The 16,617-nt window shown below is 39.9% G+C and overlaps 1 long non-coding RNA gene across 2 annotated transcripts in view; it reads right to left on the reverse strand.

Annotated features, from left to right (window-relative positions):
- Positions 1–9,185, reverse strand: part of LOC147916501 (uncharacterized) — a 111,526-nt gene extending 102,341 nt beyond the window's left edge. For both annotated transcript variants that reach the window (XR_015552946.1, XR_015552947.1), the window contains exons 1-2: positions 9,049–9,185; positions 6,404–6,571 (exon numbers count right to left, since the gene is read on the reverse strand). This is a non-coding gene — a long non-coding RNA (uncharacterized LOC147916501). The remainder of the gene's footprint in view (positions 1–6,403; positions 6,572–9,048) is intronic.
- Positions 9,186–16,617: the final 7,432 nt, after the last annotated feature.

Here is a 16,617-nt window from a genome sequence, read left to right on the forward strand (position 1 = left end):
GACCCTATCTCTAAATAAGGCCACACTGTGAGGTACTGGAGGTTAGGATTTCAATATAACAATTCAATCAACAACAGCCCCCAAGCAAAATGTGTAAATCACTTTTTTTTTTTTACAGAAAGTTTTAAGGAATTTTTAAAGTCAATCTATAAATTAAGGGAGGCTATGCATTATCTTTTCTACAACTATACTTTTTTTCCATTGGTCATGAAGAAGAGTCCTAAAGAGATTAAATATGAATTCTTAGGTCAAAGTTCAAAAAATGTTTGTGGAAGTTTCCATCACTTCAAAAAGAACCTAACAAGAGTAGAAAATTCATAAAGGAACATCAGTATGGCACAGAACTAGATTTTTATTCTTATCATGACCTTATGCCTTTATACCCAAGTGGCTTCAACATCTAGATATGATGAGAAAGACACAGTAAGGCATTGAGAAATGTGAAGTCAACTCTACTATGAGGAAGAATAATAATAAATAGTAGAGTTCGACAAATATTTATCAAGTGCAGCCATGGGTAGCTACTGTACTAGGCATGTGAGGATGCAAAGTTGAATATGATGTAGCCTTCCTTTAACGAGTTTATCTCCCTAAAAGAAGAAATAAGACAAATATTAAAATACTCATAACACAAGATACTTTTTAAAAACAGAGGAGGCAAAGATTGATTCCAGTGGAGAAAAAGGGAGTAGAACTTTGAAATAGAAATGTATTTCCAACAGTCAAAAATGAAATAATAGGGGCTGGCCCCGTGGCGTAGTGGTTAAGTTCACGTGCTCCACTTCAGTGGCCCAAGGTTTGCAGGTTTGGACTGACGCACCACTTATCAAGCCATGCTTTGGTGGCATCCCATATAAAGTAGAGGAAGATGGGCACAGATGTTAGCCCAGGGCCAATCTTCCTCAACAAAAACAGGAGGATTGGCAACAGATGTTAGCTCAGGGCTAATCTTCCTCACAAAAAAAAAAAGAGAGAAAGAAAGAATGGTGATTAAAATACCTGTTTTAGGGGCCAGCCCAGTGGCATAGTGGTTAAATTCGGGAAGCTCCACTTTGGTGGCCCGGGTTCGCAGATTTGGATCCTGGGCGAGGACCTACACCACTCATTAAGCCATGCTGTGGAGGTGTCCCACGTACAAAATAGAGGAAGACTAGATACATGTTAGCTCAGGGCCAATCTTCCCCACCAAAAAAAAAAAAAAAACCTGTTTTATGTATTCCATGCTGTTTTTAGGTATTGAAATAGTAGTATTTTTGTGATGTCATACTGTATCTTAGATTTTTTTAATTTAAATCTTACTCTTTCCTTTCTTGAGATATACCCAAATGATTATAGATGGTATTAAAATTTTGAATTGAACTAAGATGTACTCATTTTGAAAGCATTTCCATTTCTCCATAACCCTCAAGAGCACAAAGAAAATGACAATGGACAAAGCAGAGCCTCTATTGCAAGATGATTTTACTCTATTGCAAGAACCAGAATGTAAATGTGGTAGTATTTAAATTTGCGTAAGTAATTATGCATCAGAATTGCCATCTCTACATAAGGAACTATAGAAGACAAAGACAAACCAGAACGCTTTCTTTAAAACGAACACTAGATCTGCTATCAATTGAAACACCTTCAAGAACACACTGGCATACACACTCATACACACAAAAGTTATTCACAAAGCTGTCTTTAAAGTTATCAAACAAGAAATAGAGTTAACTTCTCTTTGGAGTTAGCATATAACTAGAGCCTCACCATTTCCCCACTAGCGTAAGGTCAAAAGAGCTTTACACACGTAACTCAACATTAGTACAGTTAATGGACTGTATTGTTAAAGATAGTAATATTTTTTGAAGATCAAATATCTACTTTTAAATCTTATCATTATTTTCTTTATTTTTATTTGGTGTTAGCATTTTATTTTTATTTTTGTGTATATGTGTGTGAGGAAGATCAGCCCTGAGCTAACATCCACGAGAATCCTCCTCTTTTTGCTGAGGAAGACTGGCCCTGGGCTAACATCTGTGCCCATCTTCCTCCACTTTATATGGGACGCCGCCACAGCATGGCCTGACAAGTGGTGCATCAGTGCGCGCCTGGGATCCGAACTGGGCCACCAGCAGCAGAGCGAGTGCGTTTAACTGCTACGCCACGGGGCCGGCCCCAGGTATTAGCATTTTAAACAATAATTTATTTTAATAATTTTTATCTGCTGATATAGAGGGTGGTGTAGGGGTGACCAGGCTGAAAGTTAGGTTGGAGCCTGAATGGGAAAGTCACAAGGAGAAGCTATAGGAGAAGTCTGAGCAGAAGCGCAGCATGATCAGAGCTAAGGAATGGTGCGTGAGGACAGACTAGAGAGTAGCAAGGTGAGAGATACGAGACCAAATGGAACAGCTCCATGGAGGTTTTTATCTGAACCACAACGAGTCATGCACTGGACAGTGATGCTCAAGAAGTAAACTGGACATACTGAGAAAGAAAAACCACGCACGAGGAGAAGTCTGCATTACCAGCGACCTCATCTTTGGTCCGTTTCTACTTCCCTAACTGCCCTCATGCCCCAAAGAGAAACTTCCTTTTTCAAAGCCTTTTTTTGAAATTCTTGATTGAACCATCCCCTTAAAATTTTCTTGCGTATATCACTGGCTCCTCAACTTCAGCGTGTCTAAGATCTAACCCATCACTCCCACCCACAGTCTGTCCACACACTACTCTTGTATTCCCCATCTCGGCCGTGACAGCCCGGTCCTCCACAGACCCAGATGAAAACTTCAGCCTTTCCTCTGCTTTACTATGTGGTCACCAAGTCCTGTATAGTCCACCTTCTAAGAATCTCTAGAAACTGCCCCCAGCTTTCCATCCCCTTGGCAATCAAGACAATATGATCTTTTTGTTACCTGGACAATATGATCATTCTAAATGGATTCCCTGCTTTTTTGGATCTTCTTCCTTCTATCAATAATCGCCTTGCCATCCTGCTATCAAAAAGACACATCTAAAATGCAAATATGATCTCATTATGGCCTTGGTTTAAATCATTGAATGTATTTTCATTGTCTTCAAGATGGAGGAAAAACTCCTTAATGGGAGTTAAAAGGTCGTTGGGGACCCAGCCCCTGCCTACCCCTGGAGTTTCCTCTCCTACTGTGTTCCCAAGACAGCTTTACTGCCAAACTGCCGCACAGGGGCCAAACTTGTAGCATCCTGAGCAGTCTTTGCTCTCCACAGCCTTCGTCATGCTATTCCCTTGCCTAGAATGCCCTTCTCTGCATTTCCACCGTATTGATTACCTATTCCTATGGGTTAAAATAGCACTAATTTTTCTCTTACAATCTGGAGACCAGAAACTGGAAATCAGTTTCACTGGGCTAAAGTGAAGGCGTCAGCAGGACTGGTTCCTTCTGGAGGCTCTAGGGAAGAATCCATTTCCATTCCTTTTCCAGCTTCTGGAGACCTTGTGCGTTTCTCGGCTGGTGGCCCCTTCCTTGCACATTACTCAGACCTCTTACTTTCATTGTCACATCTCTTCTGTTGCCAAATCTCCCTCTGCCTCCTTTTTATAAGGATATTTTGGATTACACTTAGGGCCCACCCAGATCATCTGGGATACTCTCTCCATCTCAAGACTCTTAATTTAATCCCATCTGCAAAACTCCTTCTGCCATATAAGGTAACACTCGCAGGTTCCAATTTTTAGGACCTGGATATCTTTGGGGCCATTACTCAGCCTATCACACTTACTTTTTTCCACCTCAGCCTTTCTAGACACAGCTTAAACATTTTCTCTCCTCTGGGAATTTTCCTTATGTACGATTGCCCCCTACTACTACCCCCAATTACCCTCAACTGGGTTCCTCGCTAAGGTGACCAACTGTCTGGGTTTGGCAGGGACTGAAGGGGGTTCCCAGGACACAGGACTTTCAGTACTAAAACCAGAAAACTGCCAGGCAAATCGGGGTGAGTCAGTTACCCTAAGTCCTCATCTTTCTTCCCAAATCACGTTCTATGTAGGACTCATCACACTGGACTGTAATTTATAATTCTCAGTTCTCTTGTTTTTCTCCTTTGCTAGGCTACAGACAGGAATATGCTTCTTTCGTATTTACGATGCTCATGCCTCAGTGTGTGGCACATGGCAGATGCTCCGTAAGTAATAGATGTTAGCGGAGTCTGTGGAGCAGCCCTGCAAGAGCAGACAATCTAGGCAAAATGGAAATTTCCATCCTGTGACTAGAACAAAAACAAAACAGAACAGAACAGAACACTAAACACCAGTATATTGCGCTGTGTTCTCTTGGATATACATTTTTTCTTTCCTCATCTGCACTTACAAATTTAAGTTAAACTAGACACAGTTCTTTGCAAGAATCCAAATATTCACAGTGTTTTGCAGAACACGCTGTCTTGGAACAAACACAGGCTCTACTATTTATAGCTGATTGCTTCACCACTTTCTTGTCTTGCCTGTTTCTTGAATACCCCTTTGCCATAAACAAAGCAGATTGAAATAGATTTTTGGCCAGGTTCTGGAAGTCTTACAACGTTTCTTTATTCTCTTAAATGCCGATAAAACTGGCCCATTCTGGGAATCTACATCATGAATGCCACAGCCACTGGAGCACCAGACGTGACTCACTTTGATATCACTTCTCCTGGTTTCCCTCCCGCCAACTTTGTTTGTCCTTGGGCAAAGGTGCTCTGCAAGTTAGCCAGAGTTCCTGGAAGTGTAACAGAGATACACACTAAAAAGCAAGATTCAGACAAAGACATCATTTAGCCAGAGCCATTGATTCTACAGTCCAGGTGGGGAGACAAGTCTTTTCTATTGCTGAGTAGTGAATACATTTAGGCCCTGAAGTGAAGTATGCTCAATGCTTGTGAACAACAATATAAATGGAAACCCTGGACAGGGTAAGGGAATGAGGACAGGAACGAATTAAATACAAATCTTCTGTTACCCATATTTTTAAAAAAGAGAGAGAGGGAAAGTAGGAAATCAAAACCTATTTATATTGCATGCAAAAAGAGAAGCTGTGTAAGAAGATGAGATGGTCCTGCTGAATGAGAAAAAGAAACTTGGAACTTTTAAACAAAGATCAACTATATTTTGTCAATATATATATCTAGATGTATAATGATAAGCCACACCTTTTATATGGAATTGAATCAGATCAACAAAAGTGAAGTCAGCACAAATGCAATTAGTGGGGAATATTTGGAAACTCTAAAAATATAACACTGTAGTTAAAAGTAGACATTTTTATTTGGAAAAATATCTTACGCTGAACTTAAGGTTTATAAATCTTCTCTGTAATGTATGACAAGGGGGGAAAGCTTTTCATGATTCTCCTCAAGAAAATTATATCCAAGTGAATTAATTTGAATTCTCCCTGAATGGGGATAATCCATAAGGAGTTATGACAGGTGAGTGACTGATCTACCCAAATGCAACCACTGAAGCCCTGATTTGAATCCTGGTTTCACAACTCCTTAAGCTTACCCATTATTTGCCTGCAAGCAAGTCACGATAGTTATGATTTCACCCCTACACCCACTGAAGAGTCATCTCTCAAAGGACTACTGATTGGTTTTTACTACCTACTGAGCTGCAAGGCTGACTTTTACAGCCAGCTTTCTATAGCTGTTCGCTGTCCACATATGAGGACATTAAGCTCCTCAAAAGGACAAGGAAAAGGAAATGTCCCCTCTCTCCTCCCGTAGGGTTTGCCTTTCCAGTTACCCTTCCCCATCAGATTAAAATTGAAAAATTGAGATTAGTGAAGCTAGTTTACGTAATCTCTTCTAACCATGAAAGAAATTGGAAGGCTCAACTAAGGTCATGTTTAATGTTAATTTCTACCAGAAATTGAAGCTGAAAGTTCACCAGCAGAACAGGGAAGCTATATTATATGAACTCGTAGTCAACTGGCCTCCATCGTCTTTACAGAATACCAAGTGGCATTAATAATCCAAAATAACTAAAAATCCACAAATAATTTATTTCTTTGTCTTCATATTGTTTTGTGTTTTCTTTTCACTTTTTTTGTTTGTTTCTGACTCTCTAACTAGGTGGGTATTTTACTTCTCTGAATCCCTAATATTTTATCTTAGAGCTTTAGATTTTAGAGTTGGAAGCGATTATCTAAGGCAGTGGCTCCAAGATTTTTCAATTAGGTGAACTAGTAAAAATTTCCCAAATTTTGGTAACTGACTTAAAGATGCCAACTTTGTATTTTGCCTAGTATATTATAAAATAAGACAGACAAACACTTAATGACAACCATCAGCATCATTTCATAAAAGAAAGGGTATTTTCAGTCCAAAAGAAAGTAGAAGACTATAATCTTCAGGGAAAAAAAGACAGAAAAATATATTAGAGTAAATTTGTTTATCTGAAAAAACTTACCAACTTGTTTTCTCTTTTTATCACAGACTGGGCAGAACTTCACCAAAATGAACATTGATCCACAGATTATAATTTAAGAATCACCCATCTTATTCCATCTCCTAAACTTCAGTTGAAGAAATTAAAACTCAGGGTCACTTGGCCAATATTACTGTATTAGTTAGGGCTCTGCAGAGAAACAGAATAGGTAGGATATACATATATAGACAGAGAGAGATTTATTTTGAGAAATTGGCTCGTAGGGAATGGCAAGTACAAAATCTGTAGGGTAGGCCAGCAGGCTTGAGTCAAAAGGTTAAAAACTCAGGCAGAATTTTTATGTTGCAGTCTTGAGGCAGAATTCCTCCTTCTTCAGGAAACCTCAGTTTTTGCTCTTAAATCAGCTCTTCAACTGATTGGATGAGGCCCATCCATATCACGGAAGCTAATCTACTTTACTTAAAATCTGTTTATAAATGTTAATTGCATCTACAAAATACCTTTACAGCAACATTTAGACTGCTATTTGACCAAACAAGTGGGCATCATACTCTAGCAAAGTTGACACAGAAAAGTAATCATCGCAGTCACAGAGTTGATTAGTTTTGGATGGTCAGGTCTCTTTCTATAGTATGGGTATTCTACCTTACTTCTCCCCACCCCACCCCAAATAAAGCTAATGCTACTTTTTTAATATACCATTCAGGGTAATTTAGAGGATTAAATGAGATTACTTATATTTTTTAAACCTGACAATACCAAATATATAATAAGACTATAAAAATCAAGACTTTATGGGGCTGGCCTGGTGGCATAGTGGTTGGGTTCACATGCTCTGCTTCGGTGGCCCAGCGTTCATGGGTTCAGATCCCAGGCGTGGATCTATGCACCACTTATCAAGCCATGCTGTGGCAGCGTCCCACATGTAAAGTGAAGGAAGATGGGCACAGATGTTCGCCCAGGGCCAATCTTCCTCAACCAAAAAGAGGAGGATTATGGGCCGGCCCTGTGGCTTAGCGGTTAAGTGCGCGCACTCCACTACTGGTAGCCCGGGTTCGGATTCCGGGCACCCACCGACGCACTGCTTCTCCAGCCATGCTGAGGCCGCGTCCCACATAGAGCAACTAGAAGGATGTGCAACTATGAATACAACTATCTACTGGGGCTTTGGGGAAAAAAAAGGAGGAGGATTGGCAATAGACGTTAGCTCAGAGCCGGTCTTCCTCAGCAAAAAGAGGAGGATTAGCATGGATGTTAGCTCAGGGCTGATCTTCCTTAAAAAAAAAAAGAGGAGGATTAGCAACAGATGTTAGCTCAGGGCTAACCTTCCAACAGGGCTAATCTTCCTCACACAAAAAAAAATTAAGACTTTATTCTAGATCTGTAGTGATTATAAATTAGGATTATAGTTCCATAGTTTCATAGATTTCTATATTCCAAGGCAAAGTAATAACATCAACGTCAAGTAATGAACTAATTTTATTAAAATTGCAGATGATGCAAAATCAACACTTTAAAATTATTTTTTAATGAGGTTAATTTAAAAGCATTATGCAAAATTATATGGACATAATTATCTCAAAAAAGAAAAAATATGTAAAAATATCTATGCCAAGTTAAAAGATTTTAAGACACTATTCCAAAATAACAATAGTTACGTCTGACAGTAACATTATATATGCCAGCCTGATTGTCTAGTGGCTAAGATTCTGTTCTTTCACCACTGGACCTGGGTTCGTTTCCCAGTCAGGGAACTACACCACCTGCCATCTGTTGCTTGTCATACTGTGGCAGCTAAGTGTTGTTGTGATGCTAAAAGCTATGCCACTGGGATTTCAAATACCAGCAGGGTCACCCATGGTGGACAGATTTCAACAGAGCGTCCAGACTAAGACAGAGCAGGAAGAAGGACCTGGCCACCAACTTCTGAAAAAATTGGCCATGAAAATCCTGTGAATAGCAGCAGAGCATTGTCTGATATACTGCCAAAAAGTGAGAGGATGGTGCAAAAAGACCAGGCAGGGTTCCGCTCTGCTGTACACAGAGTCATTAGGAGTTGGAATCAACTGGATGGCACTAAGGAAAACAACAACATTATGTATTTTTTTTCCTTTTGAATTTTCTTCTAATTTTTAGTCTTTTTAACAATGTTTAGAGGGAGAAGTCAAGATGGCGGCGTAGGCAGACTCTGAACTCACCTCCTCCCGCGGACACAGCCAATTTACAACTACTCGTGGAAAAATTGCCCCTGAGAGAGAACTGAAAACTGGATAAGAGGAACTCCTGCAACAACAGACAATCCTAACTGAGGTGGAAGAGGCAGAGACTCCCTTCTGGAGAGAAAAAAAGCAGCCTTCACAAGCCGCAGCGCCTCACGGCCGCCGGGAGCAGCTCACAGGTACGCAGCCTCCCTGGAGGTGCCGGGCCCTGAGCCGGGGAGCGCCCCCGCTGTGGGCATTTTGTGGACCCAGCACAATCTAGACGAGTGGCATAATATCTGACTTTGCCTGCTACTAAAACATTGGGGAGTACCCCCAGAAAAGCTGCTTCACAAAGAAATTAAAACCGGCTCTTAAAGCGCCCACCTGCAAACTCACCCGTTTCAGAAAGCAACTTAAAATCACCAGAAAAAAAGGTGCACAGTGCTTTGGTGAAAAGAGACTCACCTGATAGGCCCTGAGTGCATCTCAGTGAGAGGTGAGACCTCTCCAGGGACTGGGACATTGGCGGTGGCCACTGTTGTGGCCCGGTGTGGGTGTGCTGACACAGACGCCATAGGAGTTCTCCCTGAGGCCTGCTAGCCCAGGTCTGCCCCACCCACTAGAGCACCGATGTAATCCAGCTCAGCCAGGGCAAGCAGCCCACCCTAGAGACTGGCCCCACCCAACAACAAGCCCTCAGGCAACTTGTGGGCCTGCATAGATTGGTGACTGGATTCTCTGCAGCCTGGCAACTGAGCCGACTTCAGTGGGGCAGGGCGTGCACAAGGAGCAGGTGGCGAGTGTGGGGCAGTGGTGGAGTGTGTGGGGCTCCCGCCGTGGAGAGACTGGGTCCACTTCGGGAGGTCGCGGCACGCACACAGGGCAGGACTGTGTTCACTGTGTGTATGGACATGTGGGCGGCAGGGCTTGTCAGCTGCAGAAGACTTGTGCTTCTCAAAGACCCACATAGGGGGTTTGCCGCACCTTCCAAAGCCTGAAACAATTGGGTTCTCCCGTGCCTGAGGCCAGCCCCACCCAGCTGCAATCCTCAGAGAGCTGACAAGAGACCTAAAGGCTGGAGGTTTATAGCAATTTTAAGCCCCTGAGCCTAACAACCTGCCACGCTGGGGGCCTATTCACTTAAAAGAAATACTGCAACACAAATGTGGTATTAGAACTTGCAGCCAACTGTGCTGGGGCTCCCCACATCTGATACAGAGACTGAAGGGCCCACAACAACTACAAGCAGCTGAGCATTACAACAGCTGGCCAGGAGCATAACTCGGCCTCCCTGGGCGCCTACAGGGAGAGCAAACAGGCCACAACAGAAGGACACACATAGCCCACAATAGGGGTCACCCCTGGAACATTGAGAACTGAGGGAAGCACACGGCAGGCCTCCTAAGCCATCAGTTACATAAGGTCACCTATCCAAGAGCAGGAGATGTAGCTGACCTACCTAATATGTAGTCACAAGCACAGGGAAAGAGGCAAAATGAGGAGGCAAAGGAATACATTCCAAGTAAGGGAACAGGACAAAACCCCAGAAAAGGAACTAAGTGAAACAGAAATGAGCAACCTACCTGACAGAGAGTTCAAACAAAGAATGTTAAGGATGCTCACTGATGTGGGGAGAAGAATAGATGAACTCAGTGAGAATGTCAACAAAGAAATGGAAGATATAAAAAAAGAACCAATCAGAAATGAAGAATACAATACTGGAAATGAAAAATTCACTAGAGGGACTCAAAAGCAGAGTAGAGGATACAGAAGAACGGATCTGTGAGCTGGACGAAAGACTAGAAGAAATTACCCAAGGTGAACAGGTAAAAGAGAAAAGAATTAAAAAGAGTGAGGACAGTCTAAGGGACCTCTGGGACAACATCAAGCGCACTAACATCTGTGTTATAGGTGTCCCGGAAGGAGAAGAGCGAGACAAAGGGGCAGAGAATCTATTTTAAGAGATAATAGATGAAAACTTCCCTAACCTAAGGAAGGAAACAGACATCCAGGTACAGGAAGCACAGAGAGCCCCAAACAAGATAAACCCAAAGAGGCCCACACCAAGACACATCATAATCAGAATGTCCAGAATTAAAGATAAAGAGAGAATCCTAAAAGCCGCAAGAGAATGTGAAGTTACATACAAAGGAAACCCCATAAGGCTATCTGACTTCTCAGCAGAAACGTTACAGGCTAGAAGAGAATGGCATGATATATTTAAAGTGCTAAGAGGAAAAAGACTTACAGCCAAAAATATTCTACCCAGCAAGGTTATCATTCAAAATGGAAGGAGAGATCAAAAATTTCCCAGACAAGCAAAAGTTAAAATAGTTTGTCACCAAGAAACCAGTGCTACGAGAAATGTTAAAGGGACTGATTTAAGGGGAAAAGAGAAGACCACAAATTGGAAAAATTATCTATTTCCATGATAAGAACGTAATGGATACAAGCGCACAAAAAAGAGGTCAGATAAGATATCAAAAACATAAAAGGAGGGAGGAGGGGAGTTAAGAGAAGAGCTTTCAGACAGAGGCCAAACTAAAGAGACCATCAATTTCTGTATAGAAGAATGAAGGAACAGAGAAGGACTACTAAAACACTGAGAAAAAAAAAGTTAAAAAATGACAGTAAGTACATACTTATCAATACCTACTTTAAACGTCAATGGACTAAATGCTCCAATTAAAAGGCATAGGGTGGCTGAATGGATAAAAAAGACCCATATATATGCTGCATACAAGAGACACACTTCAGACCTAAAGACACTCACAAACTGAAAGTGAAGGGATGGAAAAAGATACTCCATACAAATGGCAATGAAAAGAAAGCTGGGGTAGCAGTACTCATATCAGACAAAATAGACTTTAAAACAAAAACTGTAAAAAGAGACAAAGAAGGGCATTACATAATGATCAAGGGAACAATCCAACAAAAGGATATAACACTTGTAAATATCTACGCACCCAATGTAGGTGCACCTAAATATATAAAGCAATTATTAACAGACATAAAAACAGAAATAGACAGTAACACAATAATATTAGGAGACTTTAACACTCCACTTACACCAATGGATAGATCATCCAAACAGAAGATCAATAAGGAAACATTGGTCTTAAATGATACACTAGAACAGATGGACCTAGTAGATAGATACAGAGCATTCCATCCAAAAACCGAAGAATACACGTTCTTTTCAAATGCTCATGGAACATTCTCCAGGATTGATCACATATTAGGCCACAAAACAAGTCTCCATAAATTTAAGAAGATTGAAATAATACCAAGCATCTTTTCTGACCACAACGGTATGAAACTAGAAATCAACTATAGGAAGAAAATCAGAAAAGCCACAAATACGTGGAGATTAAACAAAATGCTACTGAACAACGACTGGGTCAACGAAGAAATCAAAGAAGAAATCAAAAAATACCTGGAGACAAATGAAAATGAAAATACGACATGCCAGAATTTATGGGATACAGCAAAAGCGGTTCTAAGAGGGAAGTTTATAGCGATACAGGCCTATCTCAACAAACAAGAAAAATCTCAAATAAACAATCTAACAATGCACCTAAAGGAACTGGAAAAAGAAGAACAAACAAAGCCCAAAATCAGTAGAAGAAAGGAAATAATAAAAATCAGAGCAGAAATAAATGAAATAGGGACCAAGAATAATAGAAAAAATTAATAAAACCAAGAGCTAGTTCTTTGAAAAGATAAACAAAATCGACAAATTTTTAGCTAGACTCACCAAGGAAAAAAGAGAGAAGGCACAAATAAGTAAAATCAGAAATGAAAGAGGAGAGATTACAACAGACACCTCAGAAATACAAAAGATTATAAGAGAATACTATGAAAAGCTATATGCCAACCAATTCGACAATCTGGAAGAGATGGATAAATTCTTAGAATCATACAACCTTCCAAAACTGGATCAAGAAGAAGTAGAGAATTTGAGTAGACCAATCACTAGTAAGGAGATTGAAACAGTAATCAAAAACCTCCCCAAAAATAAAAGTCCAGGACCAGACGGCTTCCCTGGTGAATTCTACCAAACATTCAAAGAAGACTTAATACCTATCCTTCTCAAACTCTTCCAGAAAATTGAGGACGGGGGGAAGCTCCCCAACTCATTCTATGAAGCCGACATTACCCTGATACCAAAACCAGACAAGGACAACACAAAAAAAAACTACAGGCCAATATCACTGATGAACATCGATGCAAAAATCCTCAACAAAATACTAGCAAATCGCATACAACAATACATTAAAAAGATTATACACCATGATCAAGTGGGATTTATTCCAGGGATGCAGGGATGGTTTAACATTCGCAAATCAATCAACGTGATACACTACATTAATAAAATGAAGAATAAAAATCACATGACCGGGCCGGCTCCATGGCTTGGCGGTTAAGTGCGCGCGCTCTGATGCTGGCGGCCCGGGTTCGGATCCCGGGCTCGCCCCAAGGCACCACTTCTCCGTCCAACCCGAGGCCGAGTCCCACGTACAGCAACTAGAAGGATGTGAACCTATGACATACAACTATCTACTGGGGCTTTGGGGGGAAAAAAATGAATAAATAAAATCTTTAAAAAAAAAAATCACATGATCATCTCAATAGATGCAGAGAAAGCATTTGACAAGATACAGCATCCATTTATGATAAAAACTCTGAATAAAATGGGTATAGAAGGAAAGTACCTCAACATAATAAAGATCATATATGAGAAATCCACAGCTAATATCATCCTCAATGGTGAAAAACTGAAAGCTATCCCTCTAAGTACAGGAACCAGACAAGGATGCCCACTGTCACCACTCCTATTTAACATAGTACTGGAAGTCCTAGCCAGAGCAATCAGGCAAGAGAAAGAAATAAAAGGGATCCAAATTGGAAAGGAAGAAGTGAAACTGTCACTCTTTGCAGATGACATGATTTTATATATAGAAAACCCTAAAGAATCCACCAGAAAACTTTTAGAAGTAATATACGTATATGGTAAAGTTGCAGGATACAAAATCAACATACAAAAATCAGTTGCATTTCTATACACTAACAACGAAGTAGCAGAAAGAGAAATTAAGAATACCAACCCATTTACAATTGCAACAAAAGGAATAAAATACCTAGGAATAAACTTAACCAAAGAGGTGAAAGAGCTGTACATGGAAAACTATAAAACATTGCTGAAAGAAATTGAAGAAGACATAAAGAAATGGAAAGTTATTCTGTGCTCTTGGATTGGAAGAATTAACATAGTTAAGATGTCCATACTTCCTAAAGCCATCTATAGATTCAATGCAATCCCTATCAAAGTTCCAACAACATTTTTCACAGAAATAGAACAAAGAACCTAAAATTTATTTGGAACAACAAAAGACCCCAAATAAGTAAAGGAATCCTGAGAAAAAAGAACAAAGCTGGAGGTATGACACTCCCTGATTTCAAAATATACCACAAAGCTATAGTATCCAAAACAGCACGGTACTGGCACAAAAACAGACACACAGATCAATGGAATAGAATTTCAATTTCAATTCCATTCCCAGAAATAAACCCACACATCTATGGACAGCTAATCTTTGACAAAGGAGCCAAGAACATACAATGGAGAAAAGAAAGTCTCTTCAACAAATGGTGTTGGGAAAACTGGACAGCCACATGCAAAAAAGTGAAAGTAGACCCTTACCTTACACCATACACAAAAATTAACTCCAAATGGATTAAAGACTTGAATGTAAGACCTGAAACTATGAAACTTCTAGAAGAAAACATAGGCAGTACACTCTTCAACATCGGTCTTAGCAACATATTTTCAAGCACCATGTCTGACCGGGCAAGAGAAACAATAGAAAAAAATAAACAAATGGGACTACATCAAACTAAAAAGCTTCTGCACAGCAAAGGAAACCATCAACAAAATGACAAGAAAACCTAACAATTGGGAGAAGATATTTGCAAACCATACATCTGATAAGGGCTTAATCTCCAAAATATGCAAAGAACTCATGCATCTCAACAACAAAAAAACTAATAACCCAATTAAAAAATGGGCAAAAGACCTGAACAGACATTTCTCCAAAGAAGATATACAGATGGCCAACAGGCACATGAGAAGATGTTCAAAATCATTAACTATCAGGGAAATGCAAATCAAAACTACAATGAGATATCACCTCACGCCCATCAGAATGGCTATAATTAACAAGACAGGAAACAACATGTTTTGGAGAGGGAGAGAAGGGAGAGAATGGAACTCTCATACACTGCTGGTGGGAGTGCAAACTGGTGCAGCCACTATGGAAAACAGTATGGAGATTCCTCAAAAAATCAAGGATAGAACTACCATATGATCCAGCTATTCCACTGTTGGGTATTTATCCAAAGAACTTGAAAACACCAATTTGCAAAGGTACATGCACCCCTGTGTTCATTGCAGCGTTATTCACAATAGCCAAGACTTGGAAGCAACCTAAGTGCCCATCAAGGGATGAATGGATAAAGAAGATGTGGTATATATACACAATGGAATACTACTCAGCCATAAGAAATGATGAAATCCAGCCATTTGTGACAACATGGATGGACACTGAGGGTATTATGCAAAGTGAAATAAGTCAGAGGGAGAAGGTCAAATACCGTATGATTTCCTTCATTAAGTAGTAGATAACAACAACATTAAACAAACACATAGAGACAGAGATTGGATTGGTGGTTACCAGAGGGGAAGGGGGGAGGGAGGAGGGCGAAAGGGATAATTCAGCACAGGTGTGTGGTGATGGGTAGTAATTAGTATTTGGGTGGTGAACATGATGTAATCTATGCAGAAATAGAAGTATAATGATGTACACCTGAAGTTTATGCAATGTTATAAGCCAATGTTACTGCAATAAACAAAAAATTAAAAAAAAAAATGTTCATGCATTCAGTTTTTTGTAATCATAAGAGTCAACTGCATTTTTAAACCCAAAGAATAAAAATAAGTCATATATTATGTTTGTGTCAGTACATTATGCCAACATGCTCTTAAATTTTTGCTAAACAACACAGATGTATCCATTCATATAAGTTGACATTTTCATTTTGGTTTCATCTTGGTTGACTGGTTTGATGAAAATCCAAATCACATGCCAGTGAGTAAACTCATTGGACCACATAATTCTGTTCTGAAAAAAATTTAAAAATAAAGTATATAATTGTATTTCACAAATATTGAGAAGCAATAACTTTGGGAAGTAGGGGAGGAACATCACTTGATCAACATTTGTGTAAAATGCATGTGCCAGAAATTATAATGACATAAAAAGGAACCTGATGCCAAACAGTTCAGCAAATTATGCTCTGCATTCTAGAAACACTTCCACTGTGAGGAGACCATCAATTTAAGTGGATGTGTACTTTCTGTTTTTTACAATTCAGTCAGTGTAAGTAGATTATTATAAAAGTATATACAAGTGTGTGAGTTTTTAATGTTTAAATATGAATGATAGGTATCAAACTTGTTTTTAAGTTAATGGAACTTAGAAATCAGATATAATCATGCATTTTATTTCATTTCCCATGAGTTAGTTTTAAAAACAAAATGAAAAATTAAAACAACTGAAGAATTTACAGGAGAGGAAAATGGAATTAACAGTGTCAAATTCTGTTCTGACTTCACCTGATATTAAAGAGCAAACAGGCTGGCCAGTTTGCTCTGGCCAGCAACTGGCCAGTGGCATAGCAGTTAAGTTCCCACGTTCCGCTTTGGCGGCCCATGGTTCACCAGTTTGGATCCTGGATACGGACCTACTCACCACTCATCAAGCCACGCTGAGGCGGCATCCCACATAGAAGAACTAGAAGGACCTACAACTAGGACATACAACTACATACTGCAGCTTTGGGGAGAAAAAAGAAAAAGAGGAAGATAGGCAACAGATGTTAACTCAAGGCCAATCTTCCTCAAAAAAATAAAAAGCAAACAAATGTCTGACACTGTTAATAGAATGTCGGGTCACAGTAATGAACAGCCTCCAT

Source organism: Ceratotherium simum, chromosome 8, assembly GCF_057802395.1.
Source record: "Ceratotherium simum simum isolate JZ-2026a chromosome 8, ASM5780239v1, whole genome shotgun sequence".
NCBI lineage: Eukaryota > Metazoa > Chordata > Mammalia > Perissodactyla > Rhinocerotidae > Ceratotherium > Ceratotherium simum.